Here is a 16953-nt window from a genome sequence, read left to right as displayed (position 1 = left end):
GACAATCGGCATTGGCCTATATAATCGGCCTCGATAATCAAAATCGGCCTATACAATCGGCCTTGACAAATCAGAATCGGCCTTGATAATTGGAATCGGCCTATACAATCAGCCTTGACAAATCAGAATCGACCAAATAAGGCCTAAGCGAAGGTCACAATGTGGACATTAAACCATCATTGCCCAATAATGTGGCCATTTAACCAATATTGCTCCCAAGGAGTGGCACATATAAGGAATTCATACACAACTTAACCGGTCATATATACATCGCACTGGGCCTCGACCATGGGCCTTGAATACATCACAATGGGCCTTGCCAAATGGGCTAGAGATATATCACAATGGGCCTTACCAAATGGGTCAGAAATATATCACAGCAGGCCACGTCCCATGGGCCTTAAATATATCACAATGGGCCTCTACCCATGAGCTCCAAATGCATCACAATGGGCCTCAACCCATGGGCCCCAAATACATCACCTCAGGCCTCATTAAATGGGCCCCATCACACTACATCGGGCCTTACCAAATGGGCCTTAAATACATCATAAGGGGGCCTCACCAAATGGGCCTTTCATACATCATAATGGGCCTCATACACAACAGGCGGGCCTTGCACATGGGTCCCATGTGCATCAAATGGACTACATATCTAGGCCTTGAATACATTAAATTGGCCGTATCAATGGGCCATAAACACCTAACAGGTGGGCCCCACTCATGGGCCAAAGATACATCAAATGGGCCGCATAACGTGGCCCTCATGTATATCAAGATGGGCCTCAACAGATGGGCCACAAATACATCCAGATGGGCCTCAATAGTGGGCCTTATATATATCAAGGTGGGCCTCAACAACAGGCCTTATACAAATCAAGGTGGGCCTCAACAATGGGCCTCATATATATCAAGGTGGGCCTAATCACATGGGCCTTATGTATATATCAAATGGGCCGCATCAATGGATGTCATAGATATACAATACATTCATCACAGCGGGCCGCATAAATGGACGGTCATGGATGAAAAACAGGTGAGTAGTGTGGAATACACCACATAAATCAAGTGAGCCCCATGGAACTGGCTGGCATCAAAACCTCATCTATCCAGTTGGTGTGAGGTACTCCAGTCAATTTGCATCCACCTTCCATGGATTGGACGGTGCGGATGCAATACATTAAATCAAGGTAGGTCCCACACGCTGCCATGGTGGGGCCACGTCCAATGAAAGGTCGGGGTGGAGAAACGTATACATCATAATGGAATCCCACTGTCCTTACACTGGACGGTGAGGATACAACACTTACATCATGGTGCGGTCCGCAAATGACCTGGATAAAACACTTACATCAGGGTGGGGTCCACGCACGTGGCCCACTAGAGAATTGATTCTGCTTCATTTTGTCTCAAGCCTAAAGAAGAGCCCGCCAACAGATGGATGACTTAGGTCAAAACACATCAAAGGTGGGTCCACCACATGAATTGTCCAGATGGACGACTAAGCACATAAATTAAGGTGGGGCCCCACACGTGTGGATGCAAGACATCCATTAAGGTAGGCCCCACGTCCATGTACATGGACGGACAACATAGATGGAACACATACATCATGGAGTCCCATGTGGGACCCATGATCTGGATGGTCCGATGACCCACTGAACCTTCTAGCGTAAATACAACAGCTATATAGCTGCTGTACGGTACTCCAACCAATCCACTTCATAGAGGTGGGTCCCACATGGGGCCCACCATAACGTTTATTCTCCATCCAATCCGTTCATAGGGTCACAAAGATCTGAATTAAGGGGAAAAATAAATTTCATAATAATCCAAAACCTCTGAGAAAAACCCAAATGGGTTTCAAAGGCAGACGTTCAATATCACACTGTTTCCTGTGACGTGGGCCACCTGAGCTTCATATATGGTTGATTTTTGGGGTGGCCCACTAGTCAGAGGGGACCCAATAAATGCATGGTGTTGATGATCAACACACATCATGGTGGGGCCCACGACTGGGCCCGTGGTCCCTACCCGTCCGCCCACATCGCAGGACGCTGCTGCTCGGCCTCAGCAGTGCTTGCTGCTGTGGCTTGTACTTTTTTTGAAAAATCTTAAATTTCATGGTTTTTCGCAGGTGGGGCCCGCATCGGAAGAATCCACTCAAGCCGTTGCATTCCATGACTCAAGACAGACCAAACAAGCCCAATATGCAGTATGTTTTGGCGCAAGGTGGGTCCTAGTCGATTTTATCAGTAAAAATTAATATTTTCTATGCTATGGTCCGCAAGAAAATCAATTTGGGTCCAATTTTCAGCTCAATGTCTAAAATGAGATAGGGAATGGAATGGACGACATGGATTGGATTCATACATCAAGGTGGGGCCTACATAAGTGGCCCACCCCAAGGCTTAAATCAAACTAATATTCATTTATTTTATTCAGCACATCCAGCGTCTGTTCACACTTCACAGACCATATCCAGTGTCCCTAGATGCTGAATGGTTTGAATATAACACATTTCCAGGTGGGACCCACCTACAGACGTGCTACAGATGGGCCACCAAATGGCTGGATGGTGTAGATACGACACACATCAAGGTGGGGTCCATCCGAGTGGGCCACACAACTACATCATCACATAAAAAGATAAAGAGAGAGAAAAAGAGAGAGGGACACGTGTGATGGAGGGACCCGACACTATGGGCCCTCCCTTTCATACATCACAACATAAATCAAGTGGGTCCCATTACATGTGAGCCCACCAAATCAAAAATCAATGGTGGAGATTACTTCTCCACCAAAATGGAAGGTTTAGATGACCTCTTTAAATCTAGAAAAGTAAACATCATGATGGGGTCCATGGAGAATGGCTCCATCATGGAATGATCATGATAATCAAGGTGGGCCATCAGCCACATCTAGGGTCCAAAGTGAGATCCATACCATCAATCGGTAGGCCCCACTTGGCCCATCATAAAAACATGAAATCTATGCTTATGAAACACACACCATTCGATCTTCTTAGTCCGATGGAATGCCGATCTCGTTGTGCTTCACTTTGATAGAAGATGATGAGAGATGAATGGCTAGGATGAAGGATTTTGGGGTGAGAAGTGGGCCACACACATGCACTTTTTTCTCTTGGGATAGTTGGACGTCCACCACTTTTGCTTGAGATTTTTTTATGTTTGAGAAATAAGAGAGAGAGAAAGCGTTGTAAGGAGAGAGAGTGATGGGTGATGGATGTGAGGTGAGTGATTTGTTGACTTTTGGGGTAGATTGCTTGACTTGTGAAGAAAGAAAGCATGGGTTGCTCTTGTACTTGACATGAGGTGATTGACTGATTGATTGAGTGATTGATTGATGAGACATGTTGTAGAGATTCTCTTAGGATTGCAAACGTGCGGTGTTTTCTTCGAAATAAACGTGGGCCCACATCTCCTAGCTAGGGTATCAGATCGGTACGCAAGACGTGGCCTTGGAACCGCGGTGACGGTGCGGTCACAATGGTATAAGTCTCAGATTAAGCTGACTCAAATCTACATGATATGACTTAGGATTGTACGCAAATGTCGATTATAGGTCACAGGTTGCTGGAATTTGTCGGGAAGGATCTCAAAAACCTACGGAACAGTATAAGCTAAGATACGGGTCTTATAGAGAGAGAGAGAGAGAGAGAGAGAGAGAGAGAGAGAGAGAGAGAGAGAGAGAGAGAGAGAGAGAATGTGTGATGGATGGCTCCGCCACTATGAGCCCTCCTAGGATTACAAAACATACATCAAAGGGGTCCCACCACATGTGGGCCCTTTAATCGTAAAAATCAACGGTGGAAATCCCTTTCCTACCAACAATGAAAATTCACCCACCGATTATACTTCTTCTTGGTTCCTTGGGATGCTAAGCTCCTTAGCTTCAACTTAGATGGAGGATGATGAAGATTGAAGGGTTAAGATGAGAGATTTGGGGGGTAGGAAGTGAGTCACACTTGGCTCTCTCTCTCATTGGGAATTGCTTGGACGTTCACTCCTTAGTTGCTTGGAAAATGGTGGAGAGAATGTGATGGGATGAAAGGGATGGGATGTGTGTAAGAAAAGGATGGGTGTGTGTAAGAAAGGGATGAGTGGAGAGAGAGAGAGAGTTAACTTTTGGGTTGGCTTATGTAAGAGAGGGATGGGTTATGTACTTGACTAATACTAGATTGATTGATGTGATGGATGGTTGAGATTCTTTCGGGATTCACAATGCACGGCGTTTCCTTGAAATATACACAGGCCCACAACTCCTAGCCCAGGTATTTCATTAGTGCGTAAGATGGGGCGTTGGAACCACGACGACGGCGCAGTCACTAGGGTATAAGTGTCGGGTCTTGTTGACTCAGATCTTTGGGATGTGACTTAGGGTTACGCGTAACATCAATTATAGGTCGCAGGTTGCCGAAATTCAATGGGGAGGATCATGGAAGTCTAAGGAATGGTATAGACTAGGATACGGGCCTTACAGCTCTCCCCTCCTAATAAAAATTTCATCCTCAAAATTTACTATTACACAGAACAAGACAAGAAGGAAGAGGAAGTATGACATCTCATAATATATCAATAAATACAATACAAATCATAATCAATCTAAAAAAAGATGGGGATAGCGCTCTCTAATCTCAACTTCGCGTTCACAAGATGCCTCATTAGCACTACGGTGACCCCACTGCACCTTCACTAAAGGAATGACCATGGTCCGAAGGACCTGCTCCCTCTGATCAAGGATGCGAACTGGCTGCTCAATGTAAGAAGAGTCCTCACAAACCTTCAGCGACTGCCAATCAATAATATGAATGATGTCTGACCCACACTTCTGCAGCATCAAAAAGTGAAAAATGTTGTGGATGTCAGATAACTGAGAAGGTAAGGTGAGCCTATAGGCCACGGCACCAACGTGCCTAGTGATCTCAAAAAGTCCAATAAATCTCGAGGGGGGAGGGGGGAAGCTTGTCCTTCACTTAAAATTGAACTACACCCTTCATGGGCGAGACCTTGAGATACACTCTGTCCCCTACTGCAAACTCTAAGGGACAACGCCGACGATCGGTAAAACTCTTCTGCCAGCTCTGAGCGGTACGCATCCTCTGCCTGATGATATCAATGACCTTTGATGTCTACTTCACAAGCTCAGGACGTAGGAGATGCTGCTCTCCAACCTCAGTCCAACAACTCGAAGATCTGCATGGTCTGCCATATAATGCCTCAAAAGGAGTCATGTCAATGGTTGTCTGATAGCTTTTATTATATACGAACTCAGCCAATCACAAGTGCTCATCCCAGCTGCTCGATAAGTCAATCATGCAGGCCTGAAGCATATCTTCAAGGATCTGGTTGACCCTCTTGGTTTGCAGATGGTACGCGGTGCTGAACTACATGGTAGACCCCATCGCCTTCTGAAAGCTCCTCCAAAAATGAGACGTGAACCTCGGGTCTTGGTTAAAAACGATCAAAATCGAAACACCAGGCAGTCTTACAATCTCATCAATAAATAATCTAATAAGTCGTTCCAAAGGCTAAGTCACACGAATTGCGAGAAAATGTGCCGACTTCGTCAGGCGATCCACGACAACTCAGATGACGTCATGACCGCGCTGAGTCCTCGGCAAGCCTATGATAAAATTGATGGATACGTGCTCCCCTTTCCACGTCAGGACACTCAATGGCTGCAATGGACCTGGGGGTCTATGATGATTGGCCTTAACACGCTGGCAAGTGTCACACTTGGCCACAAAACTGGAGATCTGATGCTTCATCCCCGTCCAACAATACTGTCACCTCATATCACGGTACATCTTCGTCGAGCCAGGGTGAATAGAAAACCTCTATCGATATGCCTCGGTCATAAGATCTCTGCGCAACTCTGGAATATCCGGAACACATAATCAGCCTCTGAAGCGAAGTCCACCATCAGAACCAATCTACTAATTTGACTGACTCTCAAATGACACCTCTGCTCAATAACTTTGAAGTGACTCGTCTGACTGCTGAGCCTCGATCACCCATGCAATAAGAGAGGGTTGAATCGATAGGCTCGATGACTAAATGATAGAAGATTCCAAGTCAAAATCGAAGTCATACGCTGTTACATCCTTAAGCATCTTCCACTCCTAAATCATCATATGTGTCAACAGGTCTCGTGGTTGACGGCTGAGGGCATCCACCACCATGTTCACCTTGCCTGGGTGGTACTGGATATCAAAATCATAGTCCTTCCGGAGCTCCATCCAATGTCTCTGCCTCATGTTTAACTCAGAATGTGAGAAGAGATACTTCAAGCTCTTGTGGTTGAAGAAAATATCGAACCTAACCCCTTAGAGATAGTACCTCCACACCTTCAGTGCGAAGGTGATTGTTACCAGGTCTAAATCATGTGTAGGGTAGTTCAGCTCATGGAACTTGAGTTGGCGAGACACATAAGCCACTGGCTTCCTGTGTTGCATCAGGACAACACCCAAGCCAATATGTGAGTCATCGGTAAACACCACAAATCCTTCACTCCCAGAGGGAAGAGTGAGGACAGGAGCTCCCGTAAAGCAGTCTTTCAGCTCTGCAAATGCTCATCATAGGTGTTACTCCACATAAACTCTATGCCCTTTCGGGTCAACCTAGTCAGTGGTGCTGCGAAATGGGAGAATCCCTCAATAATGCGTTGATAATATCGCGCCAAGCCAAGAAAACTGTGGATCTCGGTCACGTTCGTGGGTTGGCCTCATTGACACACTGCATCTATCATCGAGGGGTCCACTGTGACACCCTCCATCGTCACCACGTGACAGAGGAACTTCACCTCCTCCTGCCAAAACTCACACTTCCTAGCTTTGCATACGCTGGTTGGCACGGAGGGTCTGTAATGTAACCTCTAGATGCTACTCGTAGTCCTTGCGGGTCCTTGAATAGATCAGAATGTCATCGATGAACACTACAATTGATCAAGATATAGACATAAGACCTCGTTCATCAACTGCATGAACACGGCGAGTGCATTGGTTAGTCCGAAGGACATGACTTGAAACTTAAATTGACCATAGAGCGTCTTGAAAGCTATATTCAGGATGTCCTCCTCTCGGACACGAATCTGATGATAACTCGATCGCAGGTCAAACTTCGAAAAGAACTATGCACCATGCAACTGATTAAACAAATCATTGATTCTCGGGAGCGGATACTTGTTCTTGATCGTGACCCGGTTGAACTTGCGGTAATCCACACAGAGCCTCAACGAGTCATCCTTCTTATGGATGAATAGTACCGACGCTCCTCACGATGAACTGCTCGGATGAATGAAGCCTAGCTCATGCAACTCGTCCAACTGTTGCTTAGCTCCCGCAACTCCATCGGTGCCATACATTATGGGGCCTTAGAGATAGGCACAGTACCGGGCACAAGATCAATCTGAAACTCAATATGCCAGCGTGGCAGCAACCCTAGAATCTCCTGAAATACATTGGGAAAATCACAAACAATCAGCAACTGATCAATACTCATTGCTACGGGCTCTTCTATGGCACATGACATCAAACAAGATTGCGGCTCTCCTATGGGCACAGGAACGAACTGGAACTGTGACAAGCCAGGTATATAGAATGTGACAGTCCTCGTGTAACAGTCCATAACGGCGTGGTACTCAGTGTGATAATCCATACCCAGGATGACGTTGAACTCTAACATTGGTAGTACCATCAAGTCAGCAGGCAAGAAAGTCTCTCCCACCAACACAGGGTAAGACGAACAGAATTAGCCTAACATAGTGGTCTTCCCTAAGGGCATTGACACTGGTAATCCCTCACAAGCAGACTGTACCAGTAATCTAGTCGAATGACAGAAGTCCTCGGACATAAAAGAATGAAATGCACCATAATCGAATAGAACTCGAGCAAAGCAAGTAGAAACGAGAAGAATATCCTCAACAACTCCTCCTGACGACTGCGGGTCCTACTGAGCAATGTAGAATCTAGCTTAAGTCGGATGGGGAGCTACAGGTCCCCTCTGAGGTCATGGTTGTTGCTGCTACTGCCACTGTGGTGGCCTATACTAATGCCTCAGCTGCTGATAAGGCCTTAGCGGCTGATGTGGCTGCTGCTACTGTGGGGGTCTCTGCTGCTACTGCAGTGGAGGCTGCCGTGATGCTCTCGGTTGCATCTGCTGAGAATGGGGACACTCCCAGATATGGTGCCCTGTCTCACTACACCCAAAACAGACACCGGTGAACTGCCTTGGAGGTTATGCTAGAGGTGCTGCTAGCGCTCGGAAGATTGGGCGGCCTGTGCGCCTCTGCCGTGGTCCACGTTACTGGGAGCCACCGGAGGGGGCCTACCTCTTCCAGTCTCTCCTCTGATCACGATCACTCTACATGCCGACCCACTCAGTCTCATAAACCTGGGCCCTCTGAACAACCTCCTTGAATATCTGAAGCATATGGCCAATAACACGACCTCTGAGTCCATAATGCAAGCCGTTCTCAAAACGGTGGGCCTTCCACCCCTCATCATTAGGTCTGGAACTCCAATGCTCGTTACTGTCGAATGTGGTCGGGAAAGAACTGCCAGTCAAAATGGTCCACGAGGTCCTCTCATGTCTAAACAAAATTAGGCCCTGCAGCATAAGCGATGGAGGTCCACCAATGCTTGGCCTCACCCTTAAGAATATACACTGCCAAAGGGACCTTCTATTGGGTCGTACATCTCATGGTCTCAAACATCTTCTCTACCTGGGAGAGCCATCTCTTGACCACAGATGGATCAAGCTCTCCTTGAAATCACGGGGGATCGAGTCGAAGGAAATCTCACAATAGGGCACTAGCGCACTCCTGCTCTGCCTACTCTAGGGTCTCAGTGGGATGCCTACCCTGCCCATGGAGGGTGGCTGTCACATCCTTAAGCATCTGTTGCAACTGGTTGGCACTGACTGATATGGTGGGGGCTGCGCTAGTCTCAGACGAAGTCGCAGGATCTGTAAGAATCTTAGGCGGGGGAACAAGAGGCTTAAGTGGAGAAACGAAAATTATAGGTGGTGGAGCAGGAATCGCTCGGGTCGCTCGAGTTGATCGGGTGCCTCACCTAGGCGGCATGGTCTACAGAGAAGAACAAAGGTGCCTATTAGCCTTGAGAACGCTCAAAGGCTCAGACGCTAGGAAACTAAACCAGAAGGTTATGTACTTGGGACCTAATCGTCCTAAGCTCATAGCAGACATGTGATGTTGTTCTTAGTTATTCCTAAGTTATGCTCTGATACCAACTTCTGTCATGCCCTAGACTCAGAAACTGGGCTCACAAAGTTCCCGATCGTTGAATCTAGCATCGACACCCTCCGTAGTACGCCATTCTCGGCTCCTGGCACCCATATACTAGGTTCCAATCCTGGGATCCTAAAAGGAGGATTTTCAATATACATTTATCTCGTAAGAAGCATAACCATAAGCATAACCCACAACAACAACAACTAGAAAACATCACTACATATCCACTATAATAAAAAACTTTAACTACAATGCATAAGGGAAATACAATGTCAATATCAAAAGCTCCAATAGACAGCTGCACCCTCCAATCTCAATGCTACTATGGCTTCCTAGTATCACCTGCATGCAACGATTGTGCATAAGCTTATAGAAAGCTTAGAGGGTGGTGTAAGTGTGTGCACAAGGTATATGCCAAGTATGCAATATCAGAGTAATGTAGAATATGTTGGTAAGTCCATGAATACTATCAACCGTACCAAGGCTATGCGAAGTAAGGCATGAATGTTATTAGCCATACCAAGGTTATGCGATGCAAGGCATGAATGCTATCAACCATACCAAGGCCTATGTATCTAGATGTCATATGCGAGATACAACGCAAGCATGCCAGTCCTCATCTGAATCCACAAAATAATACAACTCATCTCTGGAATCTTACCGGGGTCTAGTACACTCCAAACCAGATTACCATCCCATCACGCGCAATAAGGTGAGTGGAAGAGACCTCACTATCCGCCTGTTAATATCTGGCCCGGCTCATTGATAGCGGACCCATTCCTCGAGTTGGTCAAACTCAACCTAGCTTTGCCCCCTCCTTTTAGGCGGGTAAGGCTGCACCCCCTTCTAACCAACCACGACACAGTGGGAAGCACAACCTCCTCGTATTCGACACTTGACACTCATACATCCACTAGGTCCAGACGTTAGAGCAACCTCCTAGTACCATAAGGGTTTAGGAAATTTCACTCAGGGACATCTATCGTGCCCCATGTAGAGAAAAGATTTTCGGTGTCTAATCCTACCATCCATGATATGCTTGTAGAGGCTACGAACCTGATGTCCATAGGACATATAGTAGTCATGTTACACAATGTAAGATGCATCAATCACACTATCCAGTCATGCAGCAATCTTGTGCGTACTGTGCACTTATGTGGGACAACTCCGCCTATCAGGGAGTCTCATAAACAATCCTCCCAATAACATATGCTATGATCAATCACTCCTTGTATAGCGCATGCATATGATGCGTATGAGCATGTATTATCAAGTTATACTAAGCATGTTGTACAATGATGAACTCTCCTTATAACAAGGATGGGCCTAGATGATCTACTCGTATCAAGAATGGGCCTAACAATTATGGGGGTCCAATGATTTGGGTTAGCCCACTAAGGGAAGATGAGAATGGGCCTAACAACAGGACCTAGGGAGAGTTACAATGTGGACATTTAACCACCATTGCTCCCAAGGCATGGCCCACTATAATACCAACTAGGAAGATAAATGGGCATCATAAATATCATGGTGGAATCACATATCGCAATTGGGCCTCATCACATAGGCCTCATATGCACCACAACGTGCCTCACACAAGGGCCTCATATACACCATAATGGGTCACATCCCATGGGCCTCAAATACATCACAATGGGCCACATCCCATGGGCCTCAAATACATCACAATGGGCCACATCCCATGGGCCTCAAATACATCACAATGGGCCTCAAATACATCACAGTGGGCCACATCCCATTGGCCTTAAATACATCACAATGGGCCTCATACCTGGGCCTCAAATACATCACAATGGGCCTCATACCTGGGCCTTAAATTCATCAAATTGGGCCTCACTCATGGGCCTTAAATACATCAAATTGGGCCTCACTCATGGGCCTCATATACATCACATTGGGTCTGACCACCTGGGCCTCAATTACATCACATTGGGCCTCACCAAATGGGCCTCAAATTCATCATATTGGGCATCACATAAGGGCCCATGGGTTAGGCACAAGGGATGGGTAGTGTGCTTACCATACATACATTAAGGTAGGGCCTATTGCATCATAAATATGGGCCCCACCAGCTTAATATACAACTCATCCTTCATGGTGGACCCACTAGCTCGATATACAACGCATCCATCATGGTGGACCCCACCGTTTAGGGACTGGACGACGTGGATAAAACACCTACATTAGGTGGGGTCCATGGACGGACGGCTTAGATCGAACACGTACATCACGTGGGCCCACGTCCCATGTGGACGATGTTGATACAACACATGCATCACGATGCATCTCACCGTTCAGCATGTTGGACGGTGTGGATGAAACACATACATATGGTGGGGGTCCATGTCCAGTAGACTAGATGGCAGGGATAAAACATGTACATCAAGGTGGGGTCCAGTCCACGTGGCTGTATGCATGGATGAAAAATACATCACGGTGGGGTCTGTAGCTGCTGGACATCGTCCAGTAGCTTCCCACCTGCTGGGCTGTTGGCCCAGCGTCCTACAGATGGACGGTGTAGATAAAACACATATATCATGGTGGGTCTCTCGTCCAAATGGACGGACTGTATAGATAAAACACCTATCTCATGTGGGTCCCCACACAGATGGATGGTTAGGATGAAACACATACCTCATGATCAGACCCACAGAGCTTGCTGACGTCAAGACAACAGCTATATATATATATGTGGGACCCACCGTCTCTTACTGGACGATGTGGGTACACCACATACATCAAGGTGGGGTCCATGTCTAGTTGGGCTGGACGGTTAGGATAGAACATGTTCATCATGGTGGATTCCCACTATCCAGTAAGCTGGATGGTGCAGATACATAATACATTCATCAAGGGTAGGCCTCACAACCCACCGTCCACGGATGGAAGGTGGATGATGTACATGCATTAGGTGGGTCCACACATGTGGCCCAACAATCCAACTGATATTTATATTTTTGCTTCATCAGGGTCTATCCAAAATGAACGGCTAGGGTGGGTCGGTCCGCTGGACGTCAGCGAGGTGGGCTCAATCATGGACAGTGTAGATAAAACTCATGCGTCATGATGGTGGGCCATCAACAGGGAAAATGTGAGAGAGAGAGAGAGAGAGAGAGAGAGAGAGAGAGAGAGAGAGAGAGAGAACGTGTGATGGAGGGCTCCACCACTATGAGCCCTCCTAGGATTACAAAACATACATCAAGGAGTCCCACCACAAGTGGGCCCTCTAATAATAAAAATCAATGATGGAAATCCCTTTCCTACCAACAATGAAAATTCACCCACCGATTACACTTCTTCTTGGTTCCTTGGGATGCTAAGTTCCTTCGCTTCAACTTAAACGGAGGATGATGAAGATTTAAGGGCTATGATGAGAGATTTTTTTTTTTTGGGGGGGGGGGGTAGGAAGTGGGTCTCACTTGCCTCTTTTTCTCCCTGGGAATTGCTTGGACGTCCATTCCTTAGTTGTTTTGAAGTGGTGGAGAGAATGAGAAGGAGAGAGAATGCGATGGGATGAAAGGGATGGGATGTGTGTAAGAAAGGGATGGGTGTGTGTAAGAAAGGGATAGGTGGAGAGAGAGAGAGAGATTTGACTTTGGGGATGGCTTGTGTAAGAGAAGGATGGGCTGTGTACTTGACTAGTACTAGATTGATGATGTGTTGGATGGTAGAGATTCTTTCAGAATTCGCAATGCGCGCCGTTTCCTCGAAATATACGCGGGCCCACAACTCCTGGTCTGGGTATTGCATTGGTGCGCAAGACATAGCGTTGGAACCACAGCAACGGCACGGTCACTAGGGTACAAGTGTCGGGCTCGATCGAGTCAACTCAGATCTTTGGGATGTGACTTAGGGTCACGCGCAATGTCAACTACAGGCCGCAGGTAGCCAAAATTCGATGAGAAGGATTAGGATACGGGTTTTACAAGAAGTGTGATTGTGGATATATCAGATTTTCCACAAATCTCACACAAAAAAGGGTTTAAAATATATTAAGTACAGGTGTTACTGACTACAATATATTTAGCTTCAGCCATTGGGAATGGTACAGAGTTTCGTTTCTTCCTCAACCAAGAAACTAAATAGTTCCCTACGTTGAAACATCCACCGTTGGTAGATTTTCTATCATCAATATTTTTAGCCCAGTTTGCATTAGTATATTTGACAATTTGTACGAATGTATCATGTGAATACCAAAGTCATAAATTAGCTGAACTTGTGACATATCTGATTATCTGCTTAACAACTATTAGATGAGATTCTTTAGGATTAGATTGATATTAGGCACATATTCTAACACTAAATGCAATTTCTAGTCTACTAACAGTTAAGTATAAGAGACTACCAATTATACTTCGATATAAACAGGAGTCCATCTTTTGATAGTTTAAGAGTTGTAATCATTGGAGTATCAAACTCATTTCCATTCTTAAATCCAAACCTTTTAATAAGATTTAAGGCATATTTGGTTTGTGAAATGAATATACCATCTTCATGTTGCTTAACTTGTAATCCAAGAAAGTAGTTAGGTTCTTCAACCATACTCATTTCAAACTTGAATTTCATCAGATCTGCAAACTCAATAGATAAGTTAGAGCATGTAGATCCATAATTTATATTGTTAACATAGATCTGTACTATTAGTATATGATTGTTATATTTCTTGACGAATAAAGTTTTATCAATGCTACCCATATTGAACTTATGACTAAGTAAAAATTTAGTCTATTTTTCATACCATGCTCTGGGATCTTGTTTCAAACCATAAAGTGCCTTCTTAAGGTGGTATACATGATTTGGAGATTTGGGGTCCTCAAAACCCTTAGGTTGTTTGACATAAACCTCCTCATATAAGTCACCATTTAGAAAAGCACTTTTGACATCTATTTGATATATTTTCACTTTCATATAACATGCAATCAAAATAAATAATCTTATAGATTCAAGGCGAGCAACTGGTGTAAAGGTTTCATTATAATCAATGCCTTCTATTTGCATGTACCCATGTATAACCAGTCGAGCCTTATTTCTGATAATGTTACCTAATTCATTAGTTTATAAAAATCTATTTGGTTCCAATTATATGTTTATCAAAAGGTCTAGGAACCAAGTACCACACATCATTTCTGATGAATTGATTTAACTCTTCTTGGATAGCCAATATCCAACTTTCATTAGTAAGTGCTTCATTTATATTAGCCGGTTCAATTTGGTAAGTGAAATAGACATAATTATAAATATATTTTTTTAAATTATTTCCTACGTCTAAGGCAACTGAGTCAGTATTACCATTTAATAATGTAAATATTCACAAGATGAATCTGAAATATCTTCCGGGCCAGTGAGATGAGGAAGAAGAGGAAGCACTTGCACCACCAGAAGACACATCTATGGATGATATATTTACTGAACTCGATGATTCAAATGATCCAAACGATCTAGATTTTCAGCCTTCACAAGTTGATGATTGTCTTCAATCACTGGAAGAGAAGGTCACGGCATTATAGGTTTCACAAGATAACCTGGCGCAAACTCAAAAATCCTCTATGAAGTTCATGAAGAAGTACTTCCACCGTATTGCTAGGAGTTTGCATCAGATGGATCCTTTCATGCCTACTCCTTCCTCCTCAGGATCTAACTGAGTTCATTTCATTTCTTGTTTATTTCTATGGGGCTGTATAACTTTATACTTGTTTTGCTTGGTGACTTGATACCTTCACTTGGTTTGGATGATCATTTACTTGATATTATCTTGACTTCATGCTTTATTTACTCTACATGTTTTACATGTTACAATCCTTCTTTCTTTGTCAACTTGTGACAAAAAGGGGGAGAGATTTGAATGAATATAACACTGGAATATGGTAGAGATTATATATATATACACGCTGAGAAAAAAAATGCTTGAATATAAATGCTAAGCTTGAGGGGGAGTATTTTTGGGTCGAGCATAACTCAGCTCCCGAGTTCCAAAACATCACTTATGCAACATAATTAATGAATGATGTATGTTGATTGTATTAGCACATAAACATGGGATAGATTAAGCCAAAACGCAGATATGATTCAAGGGTAAGTGAATAAAGCAAGCGGAAGACTTATAGTAAAATATGTGTACAAGTGTAAGTCCTTGAATTACATATACAACCCGATCGTGTAAAAGTGTTATTTATCAAAATTATAAGTACAAGTTACATCATTTCGGTTCCCAAAATAGTCATCCCATAGATCCCGCGCAATACACCGAGGCTCGCTAGAACCCGTCTCAAAACCGCATATAGGAGAAGGCAGCCTCGTCATCCGCTCCCGCTCTGCCTCGACGTCGCATCCACATCTGGCAACATTAGGGCCTAAGACAGAGTCCGGTGGGTGTGTAACACCGCCGTAAACGTGGGAGTGAGTGATCAACTCAAAGTGGAACAATAAGGCATCTGGTTAACATGCTATCGCTCAATCAAACAAGAATGATAAAGCGACAATTAAATAAATCCTAAGTACTGTTATTAATGCAGGTATGAATGAAATATGATGCGTGCCCTCACACGTACACCCTCAGCGTCTTCATCTTACGTTACGCATGACATCGCCTCAAATTACGCCACATCTACAAAGCACATGCAAATGCGGTGCATGGTTATGATTACCAAGTTGTTATTAGTCCATTTCACACAACAGGATTGGGAAGCTAAGATACCTTCCTCATATCACCATCCAAACAGTGATCCATACTAGGGTCGTCAATCCTAGACATTGCATACGATCATATAGTTGAGGTCGTAGCAAAGGGCTCGTCACCAATCAATGCACGCCTTTCATGCCCTTACTACCACAGATCGGCTCGTCACCTCCTTGCGGTATCCAGGTATGCTCGAGGTCACTACAAAGGGCTCGTCACCAATCAATGTAGGCCGACAACACGACGAATATAGTGTCCCATACCACCATAATCGGCTCACGAGTTTAGTTGCTCACCGGTCACTACGGGAGGCTCGTCACCCCAGCGTAGGCCGACACTCGACCACGGTGTCCCATACCACCATGTCCGGCTCATGAGTCTTAGCGGATCAAGGTACCATGGTTATAGGATTTCACTGGTAAGTTCGGTACCCTAGATTCAAGCAGTAGCGTCCATACATGGTTAACATACACTGGACAATCGGGTTATTTGACGAACTCGACTAGCACGAGCGCACGTTGAATTGAACGACATGGAGTGCGCAAACACTCCGCGTGGTCGAACCACTGCCGACAACTCTAATACGACTCGGGTTCGTCTAATGCGTCTCACGTGGCGAAAGCAATCTCAACCACGACCATAGGGTCAATTACCGATTTCCTGGACTAAGGCATAGTCCCAAACATCCTACACTACGACAGATATTCATATGGAATGTAAAACAGTAATGGAAAAACCACTCAAATCTTGGTGCATACACATCTGAAGAATATCAACTTAACATAAATGTAAGCATAGGAATGCTTGAATTTAAATAACTTGGAATGTAAATGCATAAGGGAAATCATGCGCATCCATAGAAGTATTGAGAACCACTTCTCAACGCCTGCATTTAGTGTAATCAGTTACACGTAGATCATTCATGCATTTCTACAAACACTTAGCATTCATGGAACAACATACATGACGCGTGTTGAAATACG

The sequence above is a fragment of the Magnolia sinica genome, chromosome 19 (genome assembly GCF_029962835.1).
Source record: "Magnolia sinica isolate HGM2019 chromosome 19, MsV1, whole genome shotgun sequence".
NCBI lineage: Eukaryota > Viridiplantae > Streptophyta > Magnoliopsida > Magnoliales > Magnoliaceae > Magnolia > Magnolia sinica.
Note: the sequence above shows the minus strand (reverse complement) of the source record.